This window comes from Stenella coeruleoalba, assembly GCF_951394435.1.
Source record: "Stenella coeruleoalba genome assembly, contig: scaffold_111, whole genome shotgun sequence".
Classification (NCBI taxonomy): domain Eukaryota; kingdom Metazoa; phylum Chordata; class Mammalia; order Artiodactyla; family Delphinidae; genus Stenella; species Stenella coeruleoalba.
Genome location: NW_027645943.1, coordinates 565,291 through 587,255, shown reverse-complemented (window position 1 = coordinate 587,255; position 21,965 = coordinate 565,291). Strand labels below are relative to the sequence as shown.

Sequence of the window (21,965 nt, the reverse complement as noted above, 5' to 3'; positions counted from 1 at the left end):
CCACTTATGGTCCTATAGCTTAGGGAAATTAAAATCAAAAAGACACAGCCACCCCAAAGTTTGGGACGCCTCTGTTTAGAAGAACTACATTTACCGAACAAGTTCAATATCACAGAAAGTGAAAAATGGATAAAGAACTTGTGGTACTTACGTACAATGCAGTATCACTCAGCAATGAAATCTATGTCATCAGGCCCGTAGCAGCATAATGAGTGGATTCAGGTACGATGATTCTAACTGAAATAAGTCACACAGAAAAAGAAACATCATAAGATATCACTAATACACGGAATGTAAACTTGGCTACACAGGAACTGAATAACAGAACAGAACAGGGTCTCAAATTTAGAAAACCAACTTATGCTTGCTTAAGGGGAAAGGTGAGTTGGGGTGCTGCATAAAACCAGAGATTGAAATGAGCACAGATAAAGTTCCTTAAGCCAAATATGGAATAGACAAGAGCTACTCCTTGCTCAACGAAATGGACTCAACACCGCATATTAAACGCCTAAGAATGTACCTGACTAGTAAGTATCTTAAAACCTATAGATTGCTATGTCTCCGAAAGAGAATCAAGCATGTGTACAGGGGCATAAACGCAGCAGTGATAGGATTGGAGAGGTTCGGTGAGCAAATGAAGACCCTTTGAAGTCATATTGCATGGTATCCATTCCACGGGTTTCAACTACCCAGGTTTTAGGTATTCTTCCTTCAGCTAAAACATGCATGTGGAACCTAGAGTAAGATCAACCATGTGATCAGGAGACGTGTTCAAATATGTCTCAGTTTTCCTCCCCTGGTACTCGGGTGCAACATTCCAGACGCTTTACTAACACTCTCCCCACTTGGAGAGTCAGCGTCTTTAACCTCCTGTTTGGCCCAGTTTGCAATTTCTGTGGAAGATGAACAGGAATAGCGAGAACCAATGAGAGGCTAGCTGGAGGTGTCTGGACGGGCAAATTTAACTCTCATTTCCCACCAGGAAGAGGAAATAACCAAAGGCTCAGCGTACCGTACCGGAACCAGATTAGGGCCTGAAGCCATCCTGCGGTGTTGCGGCCAGCTCAAAAGGAAGCGAGTTGAAGAAAGGAGCTCAGGGGCACTGTAAAAACCTGCAGAGTTATAAATGACAGCTATCGTCCAAAAATAGACTGAAGTAAGGCTGCCAAGAGGACTTGAAAGCGGGGCAGAATTGCAGGAAACCGATTTCAGGAGGTAGACTGGAATTGCATTGAAAGCATAGGAAAAGAGGCAGAACGTCCACAATGATGCACTTGGCCAAAACGGGCGTATGCGTTTTTTCCTGAATATATTCCTGAATATATTCAGGAAAAAACGCATACGCCCTTTTTGGCCAACCAAGCAAGCTTGCAAAGGAAATCTGCACTACAATGAAGTCTCACTTCCCCCCGGTCAAAAGGGCCATCTGAAAAAAGTGTAAAATCCAGAAAGGCAGGACAGGCTCTGGAGAACTGGGAGCCTTGTTATGCTGATGGGCGGGATGTAAATTGCCAACAACCACTCGGGAGAAGTGTATGGTGTTTCCTGAAACATCTAAAAAACAAAGCAACAGAACCTAGGGCACTTCCACTTATGGTCCTATAGCTTAGGGAAATTAAAATCAAAAAGACACAGCCACCCCAAAGTTTGGAACGGCTCTGTTTACAAGAACCTCGTTTACAGTACAAGTTCAACATCGCAGAAAGTGAAAAATGGATAAAGAAGTTGTGGTATTTACTTACAAAGCAATATCATGCAGCAATGAAATCTGTGTCATCAGGCCCTTAGCAGTACAATGAGTGGATTCAGGTATGATGATTCTAACTGAAATAAGTCACACAGAAAAAGAAACATCATAAGATATCAGTAATACACGGAATGTAAACTTGGCTACACAGGAACTGAATTACAGAACAGAACAGGGTCTCAAATTTAGAAAACCAACTTATGCTTGCTTAAGGGGAAAGGTGAGTTGGGGTGCTGCATAAAACCAGAGATTGAAATGAGCACAGATAAAGTTCCTTAAGCCAAATATGGAATAGACAAGAGCTACTCCTTGCTCAACGAAATGGACTCAACACCGCATATTAAACGCAAAGAATGTACCTGACTAGTAAGTATCTTAAAACCTATGGATTGCTATGTCTCCGAAAGAGAATCAAGCAAGTGTACAGGGGCATAAACGCAGCAGTGATAGGATTGGAGAGGTTCGGTGAGCAAATGAAGACCCTTTGAAGTCATATTGCATGGTACCCATTCCACGGGTTTCAACTACCCAGGTTTTAGGTATTCTTCCTTCAGCTAAAACATGCATGTGGAACCCAGAGTATGATCAACCATGTGATCGGGAGATATGTTCAAATATGTCTCAGTTTTCGTACCCTGGTACTCGGGTGCAACATTCCAGACGCTTTACTAACACTCTCCCGACTTGGAGAGTCAGTCCCTTTAACCTCCTGTTTGGCCCAGTTTGCAATTTCTGCAGAAGATGAACAAGAATAGCGAGAACCAATGAGAGACTAGCTGGAGGTGTCTGGACGGGCAAATTTAACTCTCATTTCCCACCAGGAAGAGGAATTAACCAAAGTCTCAGCGTGCCGTGCCGGAACGAGATTTGGGCCTGAAGCCATCCTGCGATGTTGCGGCCAGGTCACAAGAAAGCGAGTTGAAGAAAGGAGCTCAGGGGCACTGTAATTCACAAACCTGCAGAGTTATAAATGACAGCTATCGTCCAAAAATAGACTGAAGTAAGGCTGCCAAGAGGACTTGAAAGCGGGGCAGAATTGCAGGAAACCGATTTCAGGAGGTAGACTGAAATTGCATTGAAAGCATAGGAAAAGAGGCAGAACGTCCACAATGATGCACTGGGCCAAAAAGGGCGTATGCGTTTTTTCCTGAATATATTCAGGAAAAAACGCATACGCCCTTTTTGGCCAACCAAGCAAGCTTGCAAAGGAAATCTGCACTACAATGAAGTCTCACTTCCTCCCAGTCAAAAGGGCCATCTGAAAAAAGTGTAAAATCCAGAAAGGCAGGACAGGCCATGGAGAACTGGGAGCCTTGTTATGCTGATGGGCGGGATGTAAATTGCCAACAGACACTCGGGAGAAGTATATGGTGTTTCCTGAAACATAAAAAAACAAAGCAACAGAGCCTAGGGCACTTCCACTTATGGTCCTATAGCTTAGGGAAATTAAAATCAAAAAGACACAGCCTCCCCAAAGTTTGGGAAGCCTCTGTTTACAAGAACCTCGTTTACAGTACAAGTTCAACATCGCAGAAAGTGAAAAATGGATAAAGAACTTGTGGTACTTACGTACAATGCAGTATCACTCAGCAATGAAATCTATGTCATCAGGCCCGTCGCAGCATAATGAGTGGATTCAGGTACGATGATTCTAACTGAAATAAGTCACACAGAAAAAGAAACATCGTAAGATATCAGTAATACACGGAATGTAAACTTGGCTACACAGGAACTGAATTACAGAACAGAACAGGTTCTCAAATTTAGAAAACCAACTTATGCTTGCTTAAGGGGAAAGGTGAGTTGGGGTGCTGCATAAAAACAGAGATTGAAATGAGCACAGATAAAGTTCCTTAAGCCAAATATGGAATAGACAAGAGCTACTCCTTGCTCAACGAAATGGACTCAAAACCCCATATTAAACGCCTAAGAATGTACCTGACTAGTAAGTATCTTAAAACCTATGGATTGCTATGTCTCCGAAAGAAAATCAAGCATGTGTACAGGGGCATAAACGCAGCAGTGATAGGATTGGAGAGGTTCGGTGAGCAAATGAAGACCCTTTGAAGTCATATTGCATGGTACCCATTCCACGGGTTTCAACTACCCAGGTTTAAGGTATTCTTCCTTCAGCTAAAACATGCATGTGGAACCTAGAGTATGATCAACCATGTGATCGGGAGACGTGTTCAAATATATCTCAGTTTGCCTCCCCTGGTACTCGGGTGCAACATTCCAGACGCTTTACTAACACTCTCCCGACTTGGAGAGTCAGCGCCTTTAACCTCCTGTTTGGCCCAGTTTGCAATTTCTGCGGAAGATGAACAGGAATAGCGAGAACCAATGAGAGGCTAGCTGGAGGTGTCTGGACGGGCAAATTTAACTCTCATTTCCCACCAGGAAGAGGAAATAACCAAAGGCTCAGCGTGCCGTACCGGAACCAGATTAGGGCCTGAAGCCATCCTGCGGTGTTGCGGCCAGCTCAAAAGAAAGCGAGTTGAAGAAAGGAGCTCAGGGGCACTGTAATTCACAAACCTGCAGAGTTATAAATGACAGCTCTTGTCCAAAAATATACTGAAGTAAGGCTGCCAAGAGGACTTGAAAGCGGGGCAGAATTGCAGGAAAACGATTTCAGGAGGTAGACTGGAATTGCATTGAAAGCATAGGAAAAGAGGCAGAACGTCCACAATGATGCACTTGGCCAGAAAGGGCGTATGCGTTTTTTCCTGAATATATTCAGGAAAAAACGCATACACCCTTTTTGGCCAACCCAGCAAGCTTGCAAAGGAAATCTGCACTACAATGAAGTCTCACTTCCCCCCGGTCAAAAGGGCCATCTGAAAAAAGTGTAAAATCCAGAAACACAGGACAGGCCATGGAGAACTGGGAGCCTTGTTATGCTGATGGGCGGGATGTAAATTGCCAACAACCACTCGGGAGAAGTGTATGGTGTTTCCTGAAACATCTAAAAAACAAAGCAACAGAGCCTAGGGCACTTCCACTTATGGTCCTATAGCTTAGGGAAATTAAAATCAAAAAGACACAGCCACCCCAAAGTTTGGAAAGGCTCTGTTTACAAGAACGTCGTTTACAGTACAAGTTCAACATCGCAGAAAGTGAAAAATGGATAAAGAACTTGTGGTATTTACTTACAAAGCAATATCACTCAGCAATGAAATCTGTGTCATCAGGCCCTTAGCAGCACAATGAGTGGATTCAGGTATGATGATTCTAACTGAAATAAGTCACACAGAAAAAGAAACATCATAAGATATCCGTAATACACGGAATGTAAACTTGGCTACACAGGAACTGAATTACAGAACAGAACAGGGTCTCAAATTTAGAAAACCAACTTATGCTTGCTTAAGGGGAAAGGTGAGTTGGGGTGCTGCATAAAACCAGAGATTGAAATGAGCACAGATAAAGTTCCTTAAGCCAAATATGGAATAGACAAGAGCTACTCCTTGCTCAACGAAATGGACTCAACACCCCATATTAAACGCCTAAGAATGTACCTGACTAGTAAGTATCTTAAAACCTATGGATTGCTATGTCTCAGAAAGAGAATCAAGCATGTGTACAGGGGCATAAACGCATTAGTGATAGGATTGGAGAGGTTCGGTGAGCAAATGAAGACCCTTTGAAGTCATATTGCATGGTACCCATTCCACGGGTCTCAACTACCCAGGTTTAAGGTATTCTTCCTTCAGCTAAAACATGCATGTGGAACCTAGAGTATGATCAACCATGTGATCGGGAGACGTGTTCAAATATGTCTCAGTTTTCGTACCCTGGTACTCGGGTGCAACATTCCAGACGCTTTACTAACACTCTCCCCACTTGGAGAGTCAGTCCCTTTAACCTCCTGTTTGGCCCAGTTTGCAATTTCTGTGGAAGATGAACAGGAATAGCGAGAACCAATGAGAGACTAGCTGGAGGTATCTGGATGGGCAAATTTAACTCTCATTTCCCACCAGGAAGAGGAATTAACCAAAGGCTCAGCGTGCCGTGCCAGAACCAGATTAGGGCCTGAAGACATCCTGCGGTGTTGCGGCCAGCTCACAAGAAAGCGAGTTGAAGAAAGGAGCTCAGGGGCACTGTAATTCACAAACCTGCAGAGTTATAAATGACAGCTATCGTCCAAAAATATACTGAAGTGAGGCTGCCAAGAGGACTTGAAAGCGGGGCAGAATTGCAGGAAACCGATTTCAGGAGGTAGACTGGAATTGCATTGAAAGCATAGGAAAAGAGGCAGAACGTCCACAATGATGCACTTGGCCAAAAAGGGCGTATGCGTTTTTTCCTGAATATATTCAGGAAAAAACGCATACGCCCTTTTTGGCCAACCAAGCAAGCTTGCAAAGGAAATCTGCACTACAATGAAGTCTCACTTCCCCCCGGTCAAAAGGGCCATCTGAAAAAAGTGTAAAATCCAGAAAGGCAGGACAGGCCATGGAGAACTGGGAGCCTTGTTATGCTGATGGGCGGGATGTAAATTGCCAACAGACACTCGGGAGAAGTATATGGTGTTTCCTGAAACATAAAAAAACAAAGCAACAGAGCCTAGGGCACTTCCACTTATGGTCCTATAGCTTAGGGAAATTAAAATCAAAAAGACACAGCCACCCCAAAGTTTGGGAAGCCTCTGTTTACAAGAACCTCGTTTACAGTACAAGTTCAACATCGCAGAAAGTGAAAAATGGATAAAGAACTTGTGGTACTTACGTACAATGCAGTATCACTCAGCAATGAAATCTATGTCATCAGGCCCGTCGCAGCATAATGAGTGGATTCAGGTACGATGATTCTAACTGAAATAAGTCACACAGAAAAAGAAACATCGTAAGATATCAGTAATACACGGAATGTAAACTTGGCTACACAGGAACTGAATTACAGAACAGAACAGGTTCTCAAATTTAGAAAACCAACTTATGCTTGCTTAAGGGGAAAGGTGAGTTGGGGTGCTGCATAAAAACAGAGATTGAAATGAGCACAGATAAAGTTCCTTAAGCCAAATATGGAATAGACAAGAGCTACTCCTTGCTCAACGAAATGGACTCAAAACCCCATATTAAACGCCTAAGAATGTACCTGACTAGTAAGTATCTTAAAACCTATGGATTGCTATGTCTCCGAAAGAAAATCAAGCATGTGTACAGGGGCATAAACGCAGCAGTGATAGGATTGGAGAGGTTCGGTGAGCAAATGAAGACCCTTTGAAGTCATATTGCATGGTACCCATTCCACGGGTTTCAACTACCCAGGTTTAAGGTATTCTTCCTTCAGCTAAAACATGCATGTGGAACCTAGAGTATGATCAACCATGTGATCGGGAGACGTGTTCAAATATATCTCAGTTTGCCTCCCCTGGTACTCGGGTGCAACATTCCAGACGCTTTACTAACACTTTCCCGACTTGGAGAGTCAGCGCCTTTAACCTCCTGTTTGGCCCAGTTTGCAATTTCTGTGGAAGATGAACAGGAATAGCGAGAACCAATGAGAGGCTAGCTGGAGGTGTCTGGACGGGCAAATTTAACTCTCATTTCCCACCAGGAAGAGGAAATAACCAAAGGCTCAGCGTGCCGTACCGGAACCAGATTAGGGCCTGAAGCCATCCTGCGGTGTTGCGGCCAGCTCAAAAGAAAGCGAGTTGAAGAAAGGAGCTCAGGGGCACTGTAATTCACAAACATGCAGAGTTATAAATGACAGCTCTTGTCCAAAAATATACTGAAGTGAGGCTGCCAAGAGGACTTGAAAGCGGGGCAGAATTGCAGGAAACCGATTTCAGGAGGTAGACTGGAATTGCATTGAAAGCATAGGAAAAGAGGCAGAACGTCCACAATGATGCACTTGGCCAGAAAGGGCGTATGCGTTTTTTCCTGAATATATTCAGGAAAAAACGCATACACCCTTTTTGGCCAACCCAGCAAGCTTGCAAAGGAAATCTGCACTACAATGAAGTCTCACTTCCCCCCGGTCAAAAGGGCCATCTGAAAAAAGTGTAAAATCCAGAAAGGCAGGACAGGCCATGGAGAACTGGGAGCCTTGTTATGCTGAAGGGCGGGATGTTAATTGCCAACAACCACTCGGGAGAAGTGTATGGTGTTTCCTGAAACATCTAAAAAACAAAGCAACAGAGCCTAGGGCACTTCCACTTATGGTCCTATAGCTTAGGGAAATTAAAATCAAAAAGACACAGCCACCCCAAAGTTTGGGACGCCTCAGTTTAGAAGAACCTCGTTTACAGTACAAGTTCAACATCGCAGAAAGTGAAAAATGGATAAAGAAGTTGTGGTATTTACTTACAAAGCAATATCACTCAGCAATGAAATCTGTGTCATCAGGCCCTTAGCAGCACAATGAGTGGATTCAGGTATGATGATTCTAACTGAAGTAAGTCACACAGAAAAAGAAACATCATAAGATATCAGTAATACACGGAATGTAAACTTGGCTACACAGGAACTGAATTACAGAACAGAACAGGGTCTCAAATTTAGAAAACCAACTTATGCTTGCTTAAGGGTAAAGGTGAGTTGGGGTGCTGCATAAAACCAGAGATTGAAATGAGCACAGATAAAGTTCCTTAAGTCAAATATGGAATAGACAAGAGCTACTCCTTGCTCAACGAAATGGACTCAACACCGCATATTAAACGCCTAAGAATGTACCTGACTAGTAAGTATCTTAAAACCTATGGATTGCTATGTCTCCGAAAGAGAATCAAGCATGTGTACAGGGGCATAAACGCAGCAGTGATAGGATTGGAGAGGTTCGGTGAGCAAATGAAGACCCTTTGAAGTCATATTGCATGGTACCCATTCCACGGGTCTCAACTCTCCAGGTTTAAGGTATTCTTCCTTCAGCTAAAACATGCATGTGGAACCCAAGTATGATCAACCATGTGATCGGGAGACGTGTTCAAATATGTCTCAGTTTTCCTCCCCTGGTACTCGGGTGCAACATTCCAGACGCTTTACTAACACTCTCCGCACTTGGAGAGTCAGCGCCTTTAACCTCCTGTTTGGCCCAGTTTGCAATTTCTGCGGAAGATGAACAGGAATAGCGAGAACCAATGAGAGACTAGCTGGAGGTGTCTGGACGGGCAAATTTAACTCTCATTTCCCACCAGGAAGAGGAAATAACCAAAGGCTCAGCGTGCCGGGCCGGAACCAGATTAGGGCCTGAAGCCATCCTGCGGTGTTGCGGCCAGGTCACAAGAAAGCGAGTTGAAGAAAGGAGCTCAGGGGCACTGTAATTCACAAACCTGCAGAGTTATAAATGACAGCTATCGTCCAAAAATAGACTGAAGTAAGGCTGCCAAGAGGACTTGAAAGCGGGGCAGAATTGCAGGAAACCGATTTCAGGAGGTAGACTGGAATTGCATTGAAAGCATAGGAAAAGAGGCAGAACGTCCACAATGATGCACTTGGCCAAAAAGGGCGTATGCGTTTTTTCCTGAATATATTCAGGAAAAAACGCATACGCCCTTTTTGGCCAACCAAGCAAGCTTGCAAAGGAAATCTGCACTACAATGAAGTCTCACTTCACCCCGGTCAAAAGGGCCATCTGAAAAAAGTGTAAAATCCAGAAAGGCAGGACAGGCCATGGAGAACTGGGAGCCTTGTTATGCTGATGGGCGGGATGTAAATTGCCAACAGACACTCGGGAGAAGTGTATGGTGTTTCCTGAAACATCTAAAAAAGAAAGCAACAGAGCCTAGGGCACTGCCACTTATGGTCCTATAGCTTAGGGAAATTAAAATCAAAAAGACACAGCCACCCCAAAGTTTGGGACGCCTCTGTTTACAAGAACCTCCTTTACAGTACAAGTTAAACATCGCAGAAAGTGAAAAATGGATAAAGAAGTTGTGGTATTTACTTACAAAGCAATATCACTCAGCAATGAAATCTATGTCATCAGGCCCTTAGCATCACAATGAGTGGATTCAGGTATGATGATTCTAACTGAAATAAGTCACACAGAAAAAGAAACATCGTAAGATATCAGTAATACACGGAATGTAAACTTGGCTACACAGGAACTGAATTACAGAACAGAACAGGGTCTCAAATTTAGAAAACCAACTTATGCTTGCTTAAGGGTAAAGGTGAGTTGGGGTGCTGCATAAAACCAGAGATTGAAATGAGCACAGATAAAGTTCCTTAAGTCAAATATGGAATAGACAAGAGCTACTCCTTGCTCAACGAAATGGACTCAACACCGCATATTAAACGCCTAAGAATGTACCTGACTAGTAAGTATCTTAAAACCTATGGATTGCTATGTCTCCGAAAGAGAATCAAGCATGTGTACAGGGGCATAAACGCAGCAGTGATAGGATTGGAGAGGTTCGGTGAGCAAATGAAGACCCTTTGAAGTCATATTGCATGGTACCCATTACACGGGTCTCAACTCTCCAGGTTTAAGGTATTCTTCCTTCAGCTAAAACATGCATGTGGAACCCAAGTATGATCAACCATGTGAACGGGAGACGTGTTCAAATATGTCTCAGTTTTCCTCCCCTGGTACTCGGGTGCAACATTCCAGACGCTTTACTAACACTCTCCCCACTTGGAGAGTCAGCGCCTTTAACCTCCTGTTTGGCCCAGTTTGCAATTTCTGCGGAAGATGAACAGGAATAGCGAGAACCAATGAGAGGCTAGCTGGAGGTGTCTGGACGGGCAAATTTAACTCTCATTTCCCACCAGGAATAGGAAATAACCAAAGGCTCAGCGTGCCGTACCGGAACCAGATTAGGGCCTGAAGCCATCCTGCGGTGTTGCGGCCAGCTCAAAAGAAAGCGAGTTGAAGAAAGGAGCTCAGGGGCACTGTAATTCACAAACCTGCAGAGTTATAAATGACAGCTATCGTCCAAAAATAGACTGAAGTAAGGCTGCCAAGAGGACTTGAAAGCGGGGCAGAATTGCAGGAAACCGATTTCAGGAGGTAGACTGGAATTGCATTGAAAGCATAGGAAAAGAGGCAGAACGTCCACAATGATGCACTTGGCCAAAAAGGGCGTATGCGTTTTTTCCTGAATATATTCAGGAAAAAACGCATACGCCCTTTTTGGCCAACCAAGCAAGCTTGCAAAGGAAATCTGCACTACAATGAAGTCTCACTTCCCCCCGGTCAAAAGGGCCATCTGAAAAAAGTGTAAAATCCAGAAAGGCAGGACAGGCCATGGAGAACTGGGAGCCTTGTTATGCTGATGGGCGGGATGTAAATTGCCAACAGACACTCGGGAGAAGTGTATGGTGTTTCCTGAAACATCTAAAAAACAAAGCAACAGAGCCTAGGGCACTGCCACTTATGGTCCTATAGCTTAGGGAAATTAAAATCAAAAAGACACAGCCACCCCAAAGTTTGGGACGCCTCTGTTTACAAGAACCTTGTTTACAGTACAAGTTCAACATCGCAGAAAGTGAAAAATGGATAAAGAAGTTGTGGTATTTACTTACAAAGCAATATCACTCAGCAATGAAATCTGTGTCATCAGGCCCTTAGCAGCACAATGAGTGGATTCAGGTATGATGATTCTAACTGAAGTAAGTCACACAGAAAAAGAAACATCATAAGATATCAGTAATACACGGAATGTAAACTTGGCTACACAGGAACTGAATTACAGAACAGAACAGGGTCTCAAATTTAGAAAACCAACTTATGCTTGCTTAAGGGTAAAGGTGAGTTGGGGTGCTGCATAAAACCAGAGATTGAAATGAGCACAGATAAAGTTCCTTAAGTCAAATATGGAATAGACAAGAGCTACTCCTTGCTCAACGAAATGGACTCAACACCGCATATTAAACGCCTAAGAATGTACCTGACTAGTAAGTATCTTAAAACCTATGGATTGCTATGTCTCCGAAAGAGAATCAAGCATGTGTACAGGGGCATAAACGCAGCAGTGATAGGATTGGAGAGGTTCGGTGAGAAATGAAGACCCTTTGAAGTCATATTGCATGGTACCCATTACACGGGTCTCAACTCTCCAGGTTTAAGGTATTCTTCCTTCAGCTAAAACATGCATGTGGAACCCAAGTATGATCAACCATGTGAACGGGAGATGTGTTCAAATATGTCTCAGTTTTCCTCCCCTGGTACTCGGGTGCAACATTCCAGATGCTTTACTAACACTCTCCCCACTTGGAGAGTCAGCGCCTTTAACCTCCTGTTTGGCCCAGTTTGCAATTTCTGCGGAAGATGAACAGGAATAGCGAGAACCAATGAGAGGCTAGCTGGAGGTGTCTGGACGGGCAAATTTAACTCTCATTTCCCACCAGGAAGAGGAAATAACCAAAGTCTCAGCGCGCCGTAACGGAACCAGATTAGGGCCTGAAGCCATCCTGCGGTGTTGCGGCCAGCTCAAAAGAAAGCGAGTTGAAGAAAGGAGCTCAGGGGCACTGTAATTCACAAACCTGCAGAGTTATAAATGACAGCTATCGTCCAAAAATAGACTGAAGTAAGGCTGTCAAGAGGACTTGAAAGCGGGGCAGCATTGCAGGAAACCGATTTCAGGAGGTAGACTGGAATTGCATTGAAAGCATAGGAAAAGAGGCAGAACGTCCACAATGATGCACTTGGCCAAAAAGGGCGTATGCGTTTTATCCTGAATATATTCAGGAAAAAATGCATACGCCCTTTTTGACCAACCAAGCAAGCTTGCAAAGGAAATCTGCACTACAATGAAGTCTCACTTCCCCCCGGTCAAAAGGGCCATCTGAAAAATGTGTAAAATCCAGAAAGGCAGGACAGGCCATGGAGAACTGGGAGCCTTGTTATGCTGATGGGCGGGATGTAAATTGCCAACAGACACTCGGGAGAAGTGTATGGTGTTTCCTGAAACATCTAAAAAACAAAGCAACAGAGCCTAGGGCACTGCCACTTATGGTCCTATAGCTTAGGGAAATTAAAATCAAAAAGACACAGCCACCCCAAAGTTTGGGACGCCTCTGTTTACAAGAACCTCGTTTACAGTACAAGTTCAACATCGCAGAAAGTGAAAAATGGATAAAGAAGTTGTGGTATTTACTTACAAAGCAATATCACTCAGCAATGAAATCTGTGTCATCAGGCCCTTAGCAGCACAATGAGTGGATTCAGGTATGATGATTCTAACTGAAGTAAGTCACACAGAAAAAGAAACATCATAAGATATCAGTAATACACGGAATGTAAACTTGGCTACAAAGGAACTGAATTACAGAACAGAACAGGGTCTCAAATTTAGAAAACCAACTTATGCTTGCTTAAGGGTAAAGGTGAGTTGGGGTGCTGCATAAAACCAGAGATTGAAATGAGCACAGATAAAGTTCCTTAAGTCAAATATGGAATAGACAAGAGCTACTCCTTGCTCAACGAAATGGACTCAACACCGCATATTAAACGCCTAAGAATGTACCTGACTAGTAAGTATCTTAAAACCTATGGATTGCTATGTCTCCGAAAGAGAATCAAGCATGTGTACAGGGGCATAAACGCAGCAGTGATAGGATTGGAGAGGTTCGGTGAGCAAATGAAGACCCTTTGAAGTCATATTGCATGGGATCCATTCCACGGGTTTCAACTACCCAGGTTTAAGGTATTCTTCCTTCAGCTAAAACATGCATGTGGAACCTAGAGTATGATCAACCATGTGATCGGGAGACGTGTTCAAATATGTCTCAGTTTTCCTCCCCTGGTACTCGGGTGCAACATTCCAGACGCTTTACTAACACTCTCCCCACTTGGAGAGTCAGTCCCTTTAACCTCCTGTTTGGCCCAGTTTGCAATTTCTGCGGAAGATGAACAGGAATAGCGAGAACCAATGAGAGGCTAGCTGGAGGTGTCTGGACGGGCAAATTTAACTCTCATTTCCCACCAGGAAGAGGAAATAACCAAAGGCTCAGCATGCCGGGCCGGAACCAGATTAGGGCCTGAAGCCATCCTGCGGTGTTGCGGCCAGCTCAAAAGAAAGCGAGTTGAAGAAAGGAGCTCAGGGGCACTGTAATTCACAAACCTGCAGAGTTATAAATGACAGCTATCGTCCAAAAATAGACTGAAGTAAGGCTGCCAAGAGGACTTGAAAGCGGGGCAGAATTGCAGGAAACCGATTTCAGGAGGTAGACTGGAATTGCATTGAAAGCATAGGAAAAGAGGCAGAACGTCCACAATGATGCACTTGGCCAAAAAGGGCGTATGCGTTTTTTCCTGAATATATTCAGGAAAAAACGCATACGCCCTTTTTGGCCAACCAAGCAAGCTTGCAAAGGAAATCTGCACTACAATGAAGTCTCACTTCCCCCCGGTCAAAAGGGCCATCTGAAAAAAGTGTAAAATCCAGAAAGGCAGGACAGGCCATGGAGAACTGGGAGCCTTGTTATGCTGATGGGCGGGATGTAAATTGCCAACAGACACTCGGGAGAAGTGTATCGTGTTTCCTGAAACATCTAAAAAACAAAGCAACAGAGCCTAGGGCACTGCCACTTATGGTCCTATAGATTAGGGAAATTAAAATCAAAAAGACACAGCCACCCCAAAGTTTGGGACGCCTCTGTTTACAAGAACCTCGTTTACAGTACAAGTTCAACATCGCAGAAAGTGAAAAATGGATAAAGAAGTTGTGGTATTTACTTACAAAGCAATATCACTCAGCAATGAAATCTGTGTCATCAGGCCCTTAGCAGCACAATGAGTGGATTCAGGTATGATGATTCTAACTGAAGTAAGTCACACAGAAAAAGAAACATCATAAGATATCAGTAATACACGGAATGTAATCTTGGCTACACAGGAACTGAATTACAGAACAGAACAGGGTCTCAAATTTAGAAAACCAACTTATGCTTGCTTAAGGGTAAAGGTGAGTTGGGGTGCTGCATAAAACCAGAGATTGAAATGAGCACAGATAAAGTTCCTTAAGTCAAATATGGAATAGACAAGAGCTACTCCTTGCTCAACGAAATGGACTCAACACCGCATATTAAACGCCTAAGAATGTACCTGACTAGTAAGTATCTTAAAACCTATGGATTGCTATGTCTCCGAAAGAGAATCAAGCATGTGTACAGGGGCATAAACGCAGCAGTGATAGGATTGGAGAGGTTCGGTGAGCAAATGAAGACCCTTTGAAGTCATATTGCATGGTACCCATTACACGGGTCTCAACTCTCCAGGTTTAAGGTATTCTTCCTTCAGCTAAAACATGCATGTGGAACCCAAGTATGATCAACCATGTGAACGGGAGACGTGTTCAAATATGTCTCAGTTTTCCTCCCCTGGTACTCGGGTGCAACATTCCAGACGCTTTACTAACACTCTCCCCACTTGGAGAGTCAGCGCCTTTAACCTCCTGTTTGGCCCAGTTTGCAATTTCTGCGGAAGATGAACAGGAATAGCGAGAACCAATGAGAGGCTAGCTGGAGGTGTCTGGACGGGCAAATTTAACTCTCATTTCCCACCAGGAAGAGGAATTAACCAAAGGCTCAGCATGCCGGGCCGGAACCAGATTAGGGCCTGAAGCCATCCTGCGGTGTTGCGGCCAGGTCACAAGAAAGCGAGTTGAAGAAAGGAGCTCAGGGGCACTGTAATTCACAAACCTGCAGAGTTATAAATGACAGCTATCGTCCAAAAATAGACTGAAGTAAGGCTGCCAAGAGGACTTGAAAGCGGGGCAGAATTGCAGGAAACCGATTTCAGGAGGTAGACTGGAATTGCACTGAAAGCATAGGAAAAGAGGCAGAACGTCCACAATGATGCACTTGGCCAAAAAGGGCGTATGCGTTTTTTCCTGAATATATTCAGGAAAAAACGCATACGCCCTTTTTGGCCAACCAAGCAAGCTTGGAAAGGAAATCTGCACTACAATGAAGTCTCACTTCCCCCTGGTCAAAAGGGCCATCTGAAAAAAGTGTAAAATCCAGAAAGGCAGGACAGGCCATGGAGAACTGGGAGCCTTGTTATGCTGATGGGCGGGATGTAAATTGCCAACAGACACTCGGGAGAAGTGTATGGTGTTTCCTGAAACATCTAAAAAACAAAGCAACAGAGCCTAGGGCACTGCCACTTATGGTCCTATAGCTTAGAGAAATTAAAATCAAAAAGACACAGCCACCCCAAAGTTTGGGACGCCTCTGTTTACAAGAACCTCCTTTACAGTACAAGTTCAACATCGCAGAAAGTGAAAAATGGATAAAGAAGTTGTGGTATTTACTTACAAAGCAATATCACTCAGCAATGAAATCTGTGTCATCAGGCCCTTAGCAGCACAATGAGTGGATTCAGGTATGATGATTCTAACTGAAGTAAGTCACACAGAAAAAGAAACATCATAAGATATCAGTAATACACGGAATGTAAACTTGGCTACACAGGAACTGAATTACAGAACAGAACAGGGTCTCAAATTTAGAAAACCAACTTATGCTTGCTTAAGGGTAAAGGTGAGTTGGGGTGCTGCATAAAACCAGAGATTGAAATGAGCACAGATAAAGTTCCTTAAGTCAAATATGGAATAGACAAGAGCTACTCCTTGCTCAACGAAATGGACTCAACACCGCATATTAAACGCCTAAGAATGTACCTGACTAGTAAGTATCTTAAAACCTATGGATTGCTATGTCTCCGAAAGAGAATCAAGCATGTGTACAGGGGCATAAACGCAGCAGTGATAGGATTGGAGAGGTTCGGTGAGCAAATGAAGACCCTTTGAAGTCATATTGCATGGTACCCATTACACGGGTCTCAACTCTCCAGGTTTAAGGTATTCTTCCTTCAGCTAAAACATGCATGTGGAACCCAAGTATGATCAACCATGTGAACGGGAGACGTGTTCAAATATGTCTCAGTTTTCCTCCCCTGGTACTCGGGTGCAACATTCCAGACGCTTTACTAACACTCTCCCCACTTGGAGAGTCAGCGCCTTTAACCTCCTGTTTGGCCCAGTTTGCAATTTCTGCGGAAGATGAACAGGAATAGCGAGAACCAATGAGAGGCTAGCTGGAGGTGTCTGGACGGGCAAATTTAACTCTCATTTCCCACCAGGAATAGGAAATAACCAAAGGCTCAGCGTGCCGTACCGGAACCAGATTAGGGCCTGAAGCCATCCTGCGGTGTTGCGGCCAGCTCAAAAGAAAGCGAGTTGAAGAAAGGAGCTCAGGGGCACTGTAATTCACAAACCTGCAGAGTTATAAATGACAGCTATCGTCCAAAAATAGACTGAAGTAAGGCTGCCAAGAGGACTTGAAAGCGGGGCAGAATTGCAGGAAACCGATTTCAGGAGGTAGACTGGAATTGCATTGAAAGCATAGGAAAAGAGGCAGAACGTCCACAATGATGCACTTGGCCAAAAAGGGCGTATGCGTTTTTTCCTGAATATATTCAGGAAAAAACGCATACGCCCTTTTTGGCCAACCAAGCAAGCTTGCAAAGGAAATCTGCACTACAATGAAGTCTCACTTCCCCCCGGTCAAAAGGGCCATCTGAAAAAAGTGTAAAATCCAGAAAGGCAGGACAGGCCATGGAGAACTGGGAGCCTTGTTATGCTGATGGGCGGGATGTAAATTGCCAACAGACACTCGGGAGAAGTGTATGGTGTTTCCTGAAACATCTAAAAAACAAAGCAACAGAGCCTAGGGCACTGCCACTTATGGTCCTATAGCTTAGGGAAATTAAAATCAAAAAGACACAGCCACCCCAAAGTTTGGGACGCCTCTGTTTACAAGAACCTTGTTTACAGTACAAGTTCAACATCGCAGAAAGTGAAAAATGGATAAAGAAGTTGTGGTATTTACTTACAAAGCAATATCACTCAGCAATGAAATCTGTGTCATCAGGCCCTTAGCAGCACAATGAGTGGATTCAGGTATGATGATTCTAACTGAAGTAAGTCACACAGAAAAAGAAACATCATAAGATATCAGTAATACACGGAATGTAAACTTGGCTACACAGGAACTGAATTACAGAACAGAACAGGGTCTCAAATTTAGAAAACCAACTTATGCTTGCTTAAGGGTAAAGGTGAGTTGGGGTGCTGCATAAAACCAGAGATTGAAATGAGCACAGATAAAGTTCCTTAAGTCAAATATGGAATAGACAAGAGCTACTCCTTGCTCAACGAAATGGACTCAACACCGCATATTAAACGCCTAAGAATGTACCTGACTAGTAAGTATCTTAAAACCTATGGATTGCTATGTCTCCGAAAGAGAATCAAGCATGTGTACAGGGGCATAAACGCAGCAGTGATAGGATTGGAGAGGTTCGGTGAGAAATGAAGACCCTTTGAAGTCATATTGCATGGTACCCATTACACGGGTCTCAACTCTCCAGGTTTAAGGTATTCTTCCTTCAGCTAAAACATGCATGTGGAACCCAAGTATGATCAACCATGTGAACGGGAGATGTGTTCAAATATGTCTCAGTTTTCCTCCCCTGGTACTCGGGTGCAACATTCCAGATGCTTTACTAACACTCTCCCCACTTGGAGAGTCAGCGCCTTTAACCTCCTGTTTGGCCCAGTTTGCAATTTCTGCGGAAGATGAACAGGAATAGCGAGAACCAATGAGAGGCTAGCTGGAGGTGTCTGGACGGGCAAATTTAACTCTCATTTCCCACCAGGAAGAGGAAATAACCAAAGTCTCAGCGCGCCGTAACGGAACCAGATTAGGGCCTGAAGCCATCCTGCGGTGTTGCGGCCAGCTCAAAAGAAAGCGAGTTGAAGAAAGGAGCTCAGGGGCACTGTAATTCACAAACCTGCAGAGTTATAAATGACAGCTATCGTCCAAAAATAGACTGAAGTAAGGCTGTCAAGAGGACTTGAAAGCGGGGCAGCATTGCAGGAAACCGATTTCAGGAGGTAGACTGGAATTGCATTGAAAGCATAGGAAAAGAGGCAGAACGTCCACAATGATGCACTTGGCCAAAAAGGGCGTATGCGTTTTATCCTGAATATATTCAGGAAAAAATGCATACGCCCTTTTTGACCAACCAAGCAAGCTTGCAAAGGAAATCTGCACTACAATGAAGTCTCACTTCCCCCCGGTCAAAAGGGCCATCTGAAAAATGTGTAAAATCCAGAAAGGCAGGACAGGCCATGGAGAACTGGGAGCCTTGTTATGCTGATGGGCGGGATGTAAATTGCCAACAGACACTCGGGAGAAGTGTATGGTGTTTCCTGAAACATCTAAAAAACAAAGCAACAGAGCCTAGGGCACTGCCACTTATGGTCCTATAGCTTAGGGAAATTAAAATCAAAAAGACACAGCCACCCCAAAGTTTGGGACGCCTCTGTTTACAAGAACCTCGTTTACAGTACAAGTTCAACATCGCAGAAAGTGAAAAATGGATAAAGAAGTTGTGGTATTTACTTACAAAGCAATATCACTCAGCAATGAAATCTGTGTCATCAGGCCCTTAGCAGCACAATGAGTGGATTCAGGTATGATGATTCTAACTGAAGTAAGTCACACAGAAAAAGAAACATCATAAGATATCAGTAATACACGGAATGTAAACTTGGCTACAAAGGAACTGAATTACAGAACAGAACAGGGTCTCAAATTTAGAAAACCAACTTATGCTTGCTTAAGGGTAAAGGTGAGTTGGGGTGCTGCATAAAACCAGAGATTGAAATGAGCACAGATAAAGTTCCTTAAGTCAAATATGGAATAGACAAGAGCTACTCCTTGCTCAACGAAATGGACTCAACACCGCATATTAAACGCCTAAGAATGTACCTGACTAGTAAGTATCTTAAAACCTATGGATTGCTATGTCTCCGAAAGAGAATCAAGCATGTGTACAGGGGCATAAACGCAGCAGTGATAGGATTGGAGAGGTTCGGTGAGCAAATGAAGACCCTTTGAAGTCATATTGCATGGGATCCATTCCACGGGTTTCAACTACCCAGGTTTAAGGTATTCTTCCTTCAGCTAAAACATGCATGTGGAACCTAGAGTATGATCAACCATGTGATCGGGAGACGTGTTCAAATATGTCTCAGTTTTCCTCCCCTGGTACTCGGGTGCAACATTCCAGACGCTTTACTAACACTCTCCCCACTTGGAGAGTCAGTCCCTTTAACCTCCTGTTTGGCCCAGTTTGCAATTTCTGCGGAAGATGAACAGGAATAGCGAGAACCAATGAGAGGCTAGCTGGAGGTGTCTGGACGGGCAAATTTAACTCTCATTTCCCACCAGGAAGAGGAAATAACCAAAGGCTCAGCATGCCGGGCCGGAACCAGATTAGGGCCTGAAGCCATCCTGCGGTGTTGCGGCCAGCTCAAAAGAAAGCGAGTTGAAGAAAGGAGCTCAGGGGCACTGTAATTCACAAACCTGCAGAGTTATAAATGACAGCTATCGTCCAAAAATAGACTGAAGTAAGGCTGCCAAGAGGACTTGAAAGCGGGGCAGAATTGCAGGAAACCGATTTCAGGAGGTAGACTGGAATTGCATTGAAAGCATAGGAAAAGAGGCAGAACGTCCACAATGATGCACTTGGCCAAAAAGGGCGTATGCGTTTTTTCCTGAATATATTCAGGAAAAAACGCATACGCCCTTTTTGGCCAACCAAGCAAGCTTGCAAAGGAAATCTGCACTACAATGAAGTCTCACTTCCCCCCGGTCAAAAGGGCCATCTGAAAAAAGTGTAAAATCCAGAAAGGCAGGACAGGCCATGGAGAACTGGGAGCCTTGTTATGCTGATGGGCGGGATGTAAATTGCCAACAGACACTCGGGAGAAGTGTATCGTGTTTCCTGAAACATCTAAAAAACAAAGCAACAGAGCCTAGGGCACTGCCACTTATGGTCCTATAGATTAGGGAAATTAAAATCAAAAAGACACAGCCACCCCAAAGTTTGGGACGCCTCTGTTTACAAGAACCTCGTTTACAGTACAAGTTCAACATCGCAGAAAGTGAAAAATGGATAAAGAAGTTGTGGTATTTACTTACAAAGCAATATCACTCAGCAATGAAATCTGTGTCATCAGGCCCTTAGCAGCACAATGAGTGGATTCAGGTATGATGATTCTAACTGAAGTAAGTCACACAGAAAAAGAAACATCATAAGATATCAGTAATACACGGAATGTAATCTTGGCTACACAGGAACTGAATTACAGAACAGAACAGGGTCTCAAATTTAGAAAACCAACTTATGCTTGCTTAAGGGTAAAGGTGAGTTGGGGTGCTGCATAAAACCAGAGATTGAAATGAGCACAGATAAAGTTCCTTAAGTCAAATATGGAATAGACAAGAGCTACTCCTTGCTCAACGAAATGGACTCAACACCGCATATTAAACGCCTAAGAATGTACCTGACTAGTAAGTATCTTAAAACCTATGGATTGCTATGTCTCCGAAAGAGAATCAAGCATGTGTACAGGGGCATAAACGCAGCAGTGATAGGATTGGAGAGGTTCGGTGAGCAAATGAAGACCCTTTGAAGTCATATTGCATGGTACCCATTACACGGGTCTCAACTCTCCAGGTTTAAGGTATTCTTCCTTCAGCTAAAACATGCATGTGGAACCCAAGTATGATCAACCATGTGAACGGGAGACGTGTTCAAATATGTCTCAGTTTTCCTCCCCTGGTACTCGGGTGCAACATTCCAGACGCTTTACTAACACTCTCCCCACTTGGAGAGTCAGCGCCTTTAACCTCCTGTTTGGCCCAGTTTGCAATTTCTGCGGAAGATGAACAGGAATAGCGAGAACCAATGAGAGGCTAGCTGGAGGTGTCTGGACGGGCAAATTTAACTCTCATTTCCCACCAGGAAGAGGAATTAACCAAAGGCTCAGCATGCCGGGCCGGAACCAGATTAGGGCCTGAAGCCATCCTGCGGTGTTGCGGCCAGGTCACAAGAAAGCGAGTTGAAGAAAGGAGCTCAGGGGCACTGTAATTCACAAACCTGCAGAGTTATAAATGACAGCTATCGTCCAAAAATAGACTGAAGTAAGGCTGCCAAGAGGACTTGAAAGCGGGGCAGAATTGCAGGAAACCGATTTCAGGAGGTAGACTGGAATTGCACTGAAAGCATAGGAAAAGAGGCAGAACGTCCACAATGATGCACTTGGCCAAAAAGGGCGTATGCGTTTTTTCCTGAATATATTCAGGAAAAAACGCATACGCCCTTTTTGGCCAACCAAGCAAGCTTGGAAAGGAAATCTGCACTACAATGAAGTCTCACTTCCCCCTGGTCAAAAGGGCCATCTGAAAAAAGT

The 21,965-nt window shown here is 43.9% G+C and overlaps 1 long non-coding RNA gene across 19 annotated transcripts in view; it reads right to left on the bottom strand.

Moving 5' to 3' along the window:
• LOC307181455 overlaps positions 1-21,965 on the bottom strand; it is a 947,438-nt gene that overhangs the window by 393,165 nt on the left and 532,308 nt on the right. For 8 of the 19 annotated variants that reach the window (XR_013826787.1, XR_013826789.1, XR_013826796.1 and 5 more), the window contains one exon: positions 9,639-9,716. The exons of the other annotated variants lie outside the window; for them this stretch is intronic. This is a non-coding gene — a long non-coding RNA (uncharacterized lncRNA). The remainder of the gene's footprint in view (positions 1-9,638; positions 9,717-21,965) is intronic. 19 annotated transcript variants of the gene reach the window in all.